Source organism: Euphorbia lathyris, chromosome 6 (assembly GCF_963576675.1).
Source record: "Euphorbia lathyris chromosome 6, ddEupLath1.1, whole genome shotgun sequence".
NCBI classification, from domain to species: domain Eukaryota; kingdom Viridiplantae; phylum Streptophyta; class Magnoliopsida; order Malpighiales; family Euphorbiaceae; genus Euphorbia; species Euphorbia lathyris.
Genome location: NC_088915.1, coordinates 84,636,917 through 84,647,479, shown reverse-complemented (window position 1 = coordinate 84,647,479; position 10,563 = coordinate 84,636,917).

Here is a 10,563-nt window from a genome sequence, read left to right as displayed (position 1 = left end):
ATGTGAATTGTGGGTCTTCCGAGTGACATGGAAAACCGGGTGTTTAATATAAGAACTCCAACTTTACACTTTTTAACACTCGTGGCCACTAAACTTTAACTAACTCCTCACAATGACCCTTAACGATCGCAAAATAAAAATATTTAAGAATTAAAATTGTTCAGAACGATATTTTCCATGAAACCATATTTTTTATTTTTCAAAATCACCATTTTTGGAGTTTTCTCTATCTAAAAAAAATCACTCTCCTAACTAAACAAAACTTAAATGACCTCAAAATTCAAAATTTTCAAGAATTAAAGTTGCTTAAAATATCACTAATTCTTAAAAATTTTTATTATGAGACCTTCAAAGGCCGTGTTGAGGCGTTAAGTGGCCACAGATTTTGAAAAAAGTAAAATTCAGGGCCGATTCTGAGGTTTTAGAGGCTCAGAGGCGAGTTACTAATTGGGGCCCTAATAAATAAGTACAAGTAAGAAATAAAATAGAAAAGTCAATTGTATAAAAGAATATTACTTAAAATGACATCTTTTTTTGTTACATTTAACAAACAATCTAAAAACATTTCATATGAAAAAACATTTTATATTCCTTTAACGGAGCGTTTGGTATTCTATTGGGATAAGGATAAGGATAAAGGTTGGGACAGGGATAAGGATAAATGGTTGGGATAGCGATAAAAATATGATAGTCGAGAATTATTATTCAATGTTTGGTATGTGAGATAGGGTTATGGATAAAATAATACATGTTACTATTTTAACCTTATTTAAACTGCATAACATTAATTTGAGGGATAAAATGGACTTTTTCATCTTATTAAATCGCAGGAGCTTATCCAACCTCTTTATACCACCCCCTCTTGGGTATATGATTTGAGGGATAAGAGGCTTATCCCTCATCGGTCTCCCTCTTCTATCTCCCAAACAAACACGGGATAACTTATCTCGTATTTTTTATCCTTTTTCCACCTCCTATATCCCTTCTAACAAACACCTTGTAAGTACCCAATTTCTTATACAAAATGATGTCTATGAGCATTTCTAAATGCAAAATTTTCAAATTTAATAGATTATGAAATAGTTCTAATAGATTTTATGCTCTTCAGGACATAAAGTATGATAACAGAAAAATGAAAAATCAAATATGAAAATCATCTCACTTAACGGGCTTTAGCGGCTAAGTTCTTGAAATTGGAAGATTTTGATGTGTTTCTCCCAAATTACCTCTGAAGACCAAGTAAATCAGAATCTGAAAGAGTTTTGCAAAGATGAGAGAGATAAATTAGAAATTTTGTTAGGAATAATGGGTGGGAGAGATAATTATGGAAAGACTTTGAGATAAATTATGGAATTGTCAAGAAATTTGGAAAGAATGTGAGATAAATTAGAGAATTTGGAAACACTACTTAGTAACTGATGTCCATGTTTTTAATCAAGTATAATTTCTTTTTGAATTTAATCTAATGCCAAGATTTTTCATTTGGAAAGAATCTTATAACAATGTTTTTAATTGAAGTATATTTTCTTTTTTGAATTTAATCAAGTATAGTTTTGATAACCCGCGAAGCCCAAAACAGGTTATATTCATTTCGCAAGCCCAGCCCATATTAAAGCCCCATGGGCTAAGATTGGACGGGACCCGAATGAAGGAAGCGGGCGCAGCGAGTAAACCGCCCCGAATTCCTAAACGGAGCGTCAAGACTCCCACTCAGAACCACGTTCGTTGCCATGAAAGCCACGAAAGGGACATGGCCTAAAAAGGGGTAACCGCCCTCAGAACGTGGCCCACTAAGGAGTAACCGCCCTCGGCGGTTACCCAAAAAAGCACCTATAAAAGGCCTTAAGAATAAGGGGGGAGGTACGTTCACATTTTTCCCCGCAATACTATTGTCAAATTACCAACCTTCTTACAAAAACTGACTTGATCGTCGGAGAGTTTTCCCGGAGATCCTGTCTCCGGTTTTGTTTTGCAGGTAACTCCGGCAAAGAATATCAAAGCGGATCCAGCAAGTTATCATTGGTGCGGTGAAGGTGGACCTTTTTTACCAACACTTGGTTAAAGGTACACGAAGAACATGTCAGAACCATCACGAACGACCGGTGTTACAACCAGATCCACTAGCATGAACTCACGAGGTTCACGGATTGCAAGTTCGCAGCCTGCAGGTACTCAGCCTGTGGTGCCTAGCTCGTCAGGCCCCTCGGGACAATTGGGTCCCTTATTGGAAGTGCAGGTGCAAAATGAAGTGGAGATGTCCAATAGCGATTTCGTGCAGATGGAAGGACAGGTCTTGGCTTCGAATATGAGCCAGGCGCCTGGCGATCGAATGATTAATTTATTAACCGCCCTCGCCGAACGCGATACCGCCATGGCGCCTGCCCCTCAGGAACCTGTGGTTATCTCAACACAATCACCGACTATTCCTGTCATGCCTGTCCTTCCGCGGCCATCTCAGGCGCCAAATCAAGTGGGCCAGAGTAGTCGCACAAACCCACACAGCCACCCGAGCATCTACTCGCACCCAGATCTCATTACGACGATACATCCGACCTGGCAGCCATCCCAATCGTTGCCAGGAGTACAAGGCACTCTTCCGCTACAGCAAGTGGAACCTTTTCCTCACAGGCATTCGGAGTTGATGACTCCTGGGCGAGAGCACACATGGAACTTTGATCCTATAACGGGACAGCGGTTAGTCCCCCAACAGGCACACGTCTCAACACCGATGGGCGGGTGGATGCCACCCAGAATTCACCAGCAGCGAATGGAAGAAGTCCGGCGAATACCCGATATTGACTTAGAAGATCAATTACGAAGCATGATGGAGCGAATGGGGTACTCGCCTAGGCCGAGAGCAGAGGTCCAGAGCGATTCACCTTTTGCCCCTTCGTTGCGGGAATTCATTCCAGATCACAGAATCAAAGCGCCCGCGATACCTAAATACTATGGGGATCCAAATTCTGATCCTGAGGCTCATGTCAGGAACTACAGAGAACTAATGGATGTTGCAGGAGCGAGTGAAAGCATCATTTGCAGGTTATTCTCGACAACTTTGGGCGGAGCCGCATCTGATTGGTTTCGATCTTTACCCGCAGAATCTATTCACAATTGGCATCAATATAGTCGGGATTTCTGTGCGAAATTTGTGGGTTGTAAAGCAGCGGATGTGACAGATAGGCAGCTGAAGGAGATCAAACAGAGAAACTATAATTCCCTAAGGGAATTTGTTGTCGCCTTTAACGATATCCTGGTGCGATTGCAGAACCCAGATATCGTGAGTATTCGCAACATCATGGCGGATGGAACCACAGATTGGAGCATGCGGGAAGAAATCATCCGTAACAAACCACGCACTGTAGCCGAGCTCATGAAGATAGCAAAGGAATTCATGGAAGTGGATGATGTCAACAGGGAACATAGGGCCCAAACTCGGCGAGAAAGAGACGCCGCTAGAACCACTTCGGACAGTCGGCGTCAGACCCAGTCCAAAAGTAATTTTGTTCGAAGAGGCGATCGTCCCTTTCAAGGTGGAGGATATCACACACCACTAAACACGACTCGCCAAGAGGTGTTACTTTGGATCGAAAAGAGCCCCTTGAAGAAGGATGTGCGGTTCCCCGAGGTGAAAGGCCGAACCAGTTTGGGGCGCTATCCCAGTAAGTATTGCAGGTTCCACAGGTTGAATGGCCATGACACAGATGATTGCTACGAACTGAAGAAGGAAATAGAAAAACTGATCGAGAGAGGCAAGCTGAGTCAATTTGTAAGAAAAGAAATAGCTGATGAGAAAACAACGCTCCCGCATGAGGGAGAAACACGGCCAGAAAAGAAGCAGAAGAAAGGAGTGATAAACGTGATAGCCGGCGGGATCTATGAGCCTCCAACAAAAAGAGCTCGCCGTGAACAGCGAAAAAGCAACACTCATAGGGGGGATGCCCTCAATTACTCATTCGCGCGAATCACGGAGCCGCATGCGGATGCTTTGGTGATTACAATGGCTGTAGAAGGATGGGACGTCAAGCGGGTCCTTATTGATACTGGCAGTTCTTGTAATGTTATTACTCGGACTGCATTCAACAAGTTGGAAATTAATGACGAGCGAGTGGAACATACATTCATGGATGTAACAGGTTTTGGGGGTCAATCCTCTCAAACAAGTGGACAGGTGGTGTTGGAGGCAGAAATGGGCGATAAAAAGCTAAAATGGCGAGGTGATTTAGAATTCGCAATTGTTGATCTCCCATTGGCCTACAACATAATTCTGGGACGCCCATTCCTGTCAGAAACGGAGTCGCTCATCTCAATGAAGCATTTAACATTACATTTACCAACACACCAAGGGCGAGTCATAGTTGAAGGTGATCAACTTGTATCTCAACAGGCCTATACATTGTCACTTGAACCAAAGCCAGACGAGGAAGATAGGGTAGAGGAGAAGTTGCCAGCGGAAGCATTGGGAGAAACGGAACTATTCGCCATCTCAAGCGACAAAAATGTGCGAATAGCGACGGGCCTCCCCGAAGAAACGAAGAAAGCCATTACCGAGGTGCTGGTCCAATGTGAGTCGGCATTTGCCGCCCCAAATGAAATACTGAAAGGAATAAGTCCAGACGTGGCAACCCATCGTTTGAATATAGACAAAGGTGCAACCCCAGTGCGACAGAAAAAGAGAGGACATGCTCCTGAGCGGCAAAAGGCGATTGAAAAAGCAGTGGCGGATTTGCTAAAGTCAGATGCAATTCGAGAAGTCACCTATCCGGAGTGGTTAGCCAATGTGGTGCTAGTCAAAAAGCCAAATGGAACGTACAGAATGTGCATCGACTTCAAAGATCTGAACAAGGCATGTCCAAAGGATATGTATCCGCTTCCTAACATTGATATATTGGTAGATGGAACTGCAGGATATGAAGCTTTATCATTCACCGACGTGAAATCCAGTTACCATCAGATACCCATGGAGAAGGCGGATGAAATCAAAACATTGTTCATAACTCACCAGGCGACTTATTGCTTCAAGGTGATGCCCTTTGGATTGAAAAACGCGGGAGCAACATACCAGAGGATGATGAACAAGATATTTTCAGACAAATCCGGCGAGAACTTCTCGATCTACGTTGATGACATGATCATCAAAAGCAAGAAAATGCAAGACCACCCGCAGGATATCAAAGAAATCCTGGAAGTGCTAATCAAATATGGCCTCAAATTGAACCCAGAGAAATGCACATTCGGAGCAAGAGCGGGAAAGTTCCTGGGTTTCATTGTTAGCGGCAAGGGAGTCGAGGCGAATCCCGAGAAGGTTAAAGCAGTAATGGAGATGAAAACGCCGAGGAGCATAAGAGAAGTACAGAGACTAAATGGGCGATTGGTGGCATTAGGGCGATTCATATCATGCTCAGCTAGGCGATGTCTACCTTTCTACAATGCCATAAAAAATCCAAGTCCTTTGAATGGACGCCGGATTGTCAAGAAGCATTTGAGGGGATAAAACGATTACTATGTTATCCGCCCTTAATGAGCAGGCCGAAAGACGGAGAAGATTTGTTTCTTTATGTATCCGTCACCAGCATGGCGATATGCACTGTGATGGTGCGAGAAGAAGAAGGGCAACAATATCCAGTGTACTACGTGAGCAAAGTCCTGAAGGATGCAGAACTCCGGTATTCGAAGTTGGACAAAATGGCCCTCGCAGTGATAACCACGGCGGCTAGATTGAAACCATACTTTCAGGCGCATACTATCATTGTGAGAACTGGCATCCCAATGTGAAAGGTACTGCAGAAACCTGACGCATCCGGCCGGTTGATGGAATGGTCAATTCGCCTGGGCGAATTCGATATCCGCTATGAAGGAAGACCAGCGCTAAAGAGCCAAGTGCTCGCCGACTTCGTGAACGAATTCACCTGGGATGATGATGAATGTCCAAAGGCACAAAAAGAAGAGTGGAGCATGTACACAGATGGGGCCTTATCTGCAGACGGAGCTGGGCTAGGAATCGTCATCAAAGGTCCGGAGGTTATCCGCCTGTACTATGCAGCAAAATTAACTTTCAAAACTACCAATAATGCCGCAGAATACGAGGCTATGATATGTGGATTGAGATTGCTCAATGAACTCACCCCAGAAAGAGTGGTAATCTACAGCGATTCCAAACTCATGATAAACCAGATCACAAAAAATTATCTGGTGAAACAGGAGGAGCTAGTAAAATACCATCAGGTGGTCAGCCGATTGACACAAGAGTTAACGCACAAGGGAGTCGTTTGGGAGATGGTGCATGTTCCACGAGGCCAAAATGCAAAAGCTGACGAATTGGCAAAAGCAGCGGCAAGTAGAGAACCATGGAGTCAAAAAGCATGCAGCTTGGAAATAAAATCGGCACCAGCATTCGAGGTTGATCAGATTATGATCATCGAGGAACTGGAAGACGATGAAGATTGGCGGATGCCAATCCGTCAATATCTGGAGCAGGGAGATTTGCCAGTTGATAAGAGCTTAGCCAGAAAAATAATTAGGCAGTCGGCACGATACTCAATGCGGGATGGAACTTTGTATCGGAAATCGTACACATGTCCATGGTTGAAATGCGTTAGTCCCAATGAAGGAGACTATGTGCTGCGAGAACTACACGAAGGAATTTGTGGCGCACACGAAGCTTCGGCGGCATTGGCAAGAAAGGTCAAACTGATGGGATACTACTGGCCCAAGGTGGTGGAAGATTTCCAGAAGATGGTTGCGGAATGTCACAACTGTCAAATCCATGCGAATGAAAAGCATGTTCCCGGAGCTGAACAAATCACTATAATGACGGCGTGGCCATTCGCAACATGGGGAATTGATATAGTGGGTCCATTCCCAGAAACAACAAAGAAAAGGAAGTATTTGATAGTCGCAGTGGACCACTTCAGCAAATGGGTAGAAGCAGAGGCAGTAACCGCACAAACACCTGAGCGAATGATCGAGTTCTTACGAGAGAACATTATCATGCGATTTGGGATCCCGCAGAAGCTTATAACAGACAATGGCACCCAGTTCAACTGTGCCAAGTTCAAAACATACTGCGAAAGCATGGGAATCAAGAATCATTTTTCTTCTGTAAATCATCCCCAATCAAATGGTATGACGGAGGTTACCAATAGGGCCATGGTTCAAGGCATCAAGAAGCGGCTAGGTGACAAAAAAACAGGGTGGGCGGATGAGATACCCCATATGTTGTGGGCATACAGAACCTCTGTAAAGGCAGCAACAGGCGAAACACCTTTCTCGCTAGTTTATGGAGCCGAAGCAGTCCTACCTGTTGAAATCAAGTCGCCCACAGATCGGACAATTTATTATTGCGACACATAAAATCATATCAACATCAGAGATGCTTTGGATTCTGTGGAGGAACGAAGAGAAAAAGCTTACATGCGAATGGCAATGTACCGCAATAGAATCAAGAAATACCATGACAGAAGAGTGCGAAAAGTAATGATCAACGAAAACGACTTGGTCTTGAAAAAAGCAGATAAAATACAGTCTAGAGATGGCAAAGGCAAGCTAGGCGTCAACTGGATCGGGCCATACAAAGTATCCAAGAAGATGGGACCGGCCACTTTCGAAATAGAAGAAATGAGTGGAAAGAAGCTCCCGCGCACCTGGAATCTAGAGAATCTACGCCTATATAGAAAGGCCGAGTAGTTCGAGGAAATGACGAGTACTCTTTTTCCTTTTATGAGTTTTTCCCACTGGGTTTTCTGATAAAAGGTTTTAATGAGGCTTCGATCCCGCACAATTGGTGTACATATGTAATAAACTTTTTCTCGTCATCAATAAAAGTTATTACATTCACTCAGTATGTTACAACAAAATGCGGATTCTTTACAAAAACACATAAATGTGTTGCCTCTTAAAGAAAGGCGGATGCATGGTTACGCATCACTCGCAAAAAACCTTAGGGTTAAAATCAAAAACACATAAATGTGTTGCCTGTTAAAGAAAGGCGGATGCATGATTACGCATCACTCGCAAAACCTTATGATCAAAACTTATGATTATTTTCGAAAGAAGAATTATAAGTTAAGGCATAAAATTAAGCGAATAAACGAGTACTCAAAATTGCAAAAAGGGTCTGGCCACCCTAGCTATGAAGAAACACAAATATGGAGTCGGTAAAAGGACAAAGGGCACATATAAAGGGCAAAAAAGTGACAATCACACACATATGAAAAGCAACAACCGAAAGAAAATATATATATCAGAGCGGTTTGTTACATGGTTTTTACATACAAAAGTCCAAATATAAGTTAAGCTATGCTACAGCTTCCTCTCCTTCGCCCCTAATGCCCTCCTAGACTGCGGCGACTCCCTCATCTCCTCCGGTAGGAGGATCTACTTCAAGCGAATCCTCAACCCTTGAATCGGTAACCGCTTCAGTAACCTCTTCGGCGAGAGGTACCTCTTGCACAGGTTGAGAAACGGCTTAGGGTGCCTCTCCTTCCGTGGGCTGAATAGGGATCTCGCAGCTAATCGGAGGATCCTAAAGACTCTTCCAATCTAAGAAGAGTACCTCATCCATATCAGCATCCTCGGCTTCCAGCTTATCCCACTCCCCAGTTAAATCCTTTTCAGGGATGGGAACTTTGGGGCGGTTAAGTACTAGACCCTGATGCCCGTGCTCATAAGCGGCATGAATCCGCTCCCCATACTAGTAGATGCGGGCGCCATCTTCAGCCAAAATCTCCTCAACCCTCTTCTTTTGGGCCTCCTTGAAAGCAGCTAGGTCGTCGAGGGCTTTTTGCAGTTCATCGGACTTGGCCTGAAGGGATTTAAGGACCTCCTCCTTCTCGCCCACGGCCTTCTAACAGGTGCCCTCTAGGACCTTCACCTTCCCTTGGACATCATCATAAAGCGACTTCTGAGTCGCCAATTCCGTACCAAGACTTTCCAACTCCTTGGCTCGCTCTGCATCCCTTCGGAGAATGCCCTCAGCGAAATTGATAATCTGCATATAACACGTCTCACAAATAAAAATGGGCGAATAGAAATATGCGGTTACAATGAACACAAGATATTTGAAAGCGAAGGACAAAGCAATAATATACCTCTACAGAACGCTTCTCGATCCCTTCCACAGCAGTAGGGAGCGGTACTTGCTCGCGCACACGGGAGGCAGAGGGAAGTCGCCCGAGGACATTGCATATGGAAGATACAATATCCTTGCAAGAGAAGTTCACGGCCAGGCCGAAAGTCCTAGTCCACCATCCGCTAATATCGAGGATTGGCTGCAAAAGCATAAAGAAAAATATCAAGAGAACGGCAGATAGCTCATGAGGAAAAAGTAGCAATACGAGAGGGAGTAGATCAAGATACCTCGTGAATGGGGGTACTGCTCTTTCCTTTAGACGAGGCGGATACAGGTGCGCCGCCAACAGTAAGGGACACAGAAGTGTTCTTCTTTTTAGAACGAGAAGACTCTGTATCCGCACTTATCTTCCGCTTCCTGGTTAAAGGAAGATCCTTGGAGGCAGAAGCGGGACCTTGTGAAGCGGAAGCCCTAATCGGGGAAGCCGCCCCAATAGAAGGAATCGTCCCTCCAGAAGTATCCGCCCCTACAACGGAAGCGGCTTCCGTCATCCGCTTCTTTCTTCTCGCCAGGGCTTTAGCCTCCCGATCTGCAGCGATTTGAGATAAAGGATCACCCCTGCAAAGGGTTAAAAGAAACCATCAACTTGGAAATAAAAAGTACCTTGCACAAAAACGCGATAAGGAATATAGACAACGCGATCCCCCTCGCGGTACGCAATCGCTACTCGGCTCCTTAGCATATGAAAGGCCTGATCGTATGTCCATACAAAGGGAGGAGTGCTCTTCAAGAACTTGATAACGGCGGATTCTTCCTTGCTGGGATACCCGAAGTTCAAACTCTTTACGTTGGGTCGGCTCCAGCAACGAAGGAAGTTCAGGTTTTCCTCATTAAACTTGATAAAAAAGTAAGATCGATCCCACTCGCGGATCTTGTTCAGCTTCTCGTCAAAACCATAGTATCCGCTCTGGCGGATGAAAGTGAAATACCCCGCCGAGCTTTTGAAATGGTGGAGCTTGGAGAAGATTTTGGGCGAAAAGGGAACCTCCAAACAATCCACCAAGAATTTGTCCAGAGTCAAATCGGCCCAGCCGTTAGGATGCAATTGCCCGGGCGCGATTCCGTAACCGCCTAGGACGGAAGCAATCTCATCCGCCAGCGGATAAGTGAAGCCGCAGATAATCTGGGCCACGAAAATAGTGAAGTACCCCTTTGGGTAATCGCCCGGTCCCCTATCCTCCCCAGGAATGATAGTCTCGAGACCTCGGAGCCAGGGATAATGCTCCCGCAAATCATCGATTGTCTCTTGACAAACCAGACTTCCCGACCTATCCTTCTTTGGTAACAAACGAGGGGTTGGGACAGGTGGCGGAATCAACTTTTTGGGGTCAAAACCTAAACCCTCGTCGGTTGTATTCGCCAGATGAAGGAAGTCGGTGGGATGAGAATTACACCCAGGAGAGCTGGTTGAAGCTTCCTCAACCATCTCTTCGACC